Here is a 1,019-nt window from a genome sequence, read left to right as displayed (position 1 = left end):
AAGAGTATTTTCATAGGTTGTGGCAGAAGTTACATTCTTCATCAGAAAGGATAGCCTACTGGTTCCATATTTGGACACATTTCTGGTAATCTAGGTGTCAGTAGATCAGCTAACTAAAGATGGTGGCAGAAAGTAATTTTATTTCCACAAAGATTTTTTATTTTTCAAAAGTTTTACAGCAAAGATAAAACTCTTACTAATTTAGTATTGTAATTGCACGGATTTATAGAATAAAGTTGCCATGTCATGTTTTCTGAAGTGTGTACACCGTGAAAAGAAGACCTACCCAAAGATGGTAGAATTATGTGGGGGTTTTTTCCATTTCACTCCACTTAAAAACTTTTAAAAGTTTTTCAGTACATTATATGGTACAACACCTAGTATAATTGGAGAATTAGAAAGGAGGATAGCCTACTAGTTCCATAGGTGGTCATCTAGGGGGCAGTAGATCAGTTAACCACAGTTCTCCTGGCAGTATGTTCTGTCGTTACAAAGCTGGGATGGAACATGAATTTCAAAAAGTCCAGTATAATTCCTTCAAGCAGGTGCATAATTCTGCTGGACTCCTCCTATCAGGCATCTTTTCTTTCCCAGGAGAAGGAACTTCTGATGAAATCTAGAGTGATAGATCTTTTCCTGTTCCCTCTGGGAGGCAATGCTAGCATTGGACCTCATGATGTCATGCATCTCGGGTCCTATCCTCTCCAATGGAATATTTTTTAAAAATCGAACTGCAGGGCATTAACCTTGGATCTACAGCTAACCATTTTCTCTACAGCCAGGTTCGCTTTCCCCTGGTGGTGCAACCAGTCGCATCTTGTGCTAGCGGTTTCTTGATGCCAGAACAAGCCTGTATGTGTTTTCAGGGCAGATGGGAGACTTATCAGACTCAGCCCTCCTCCAACTTCAAAGAACCTTTTGGCAATTCTCCAGGGCCTGAAAGCCTGTCTCCCTGATATTCGGGCCAAGAATGTGAGAATATTTTTGGACAACACAACTGCGGTGTCTTATATCAACAA

Source organism: Eleutherodactylus coqui, chromosome 5 (assembly GCF_035609145.1).
Source record: "Eleutherodactylus coqui strain aEleCoq1 chromosome 5, aEleCoq1.hap1, whole genome shotgun sequence".
NCBI classification, from domain to species: Eukaryota; Metazoa; Chordata; class Amphibia; order Anura; family Eleutherodactylidae; genus Eleutherodactylus; species Eleutherodactylus coqui.
This window is presented reverse-complemented; position numbering follows the sequence as displayed.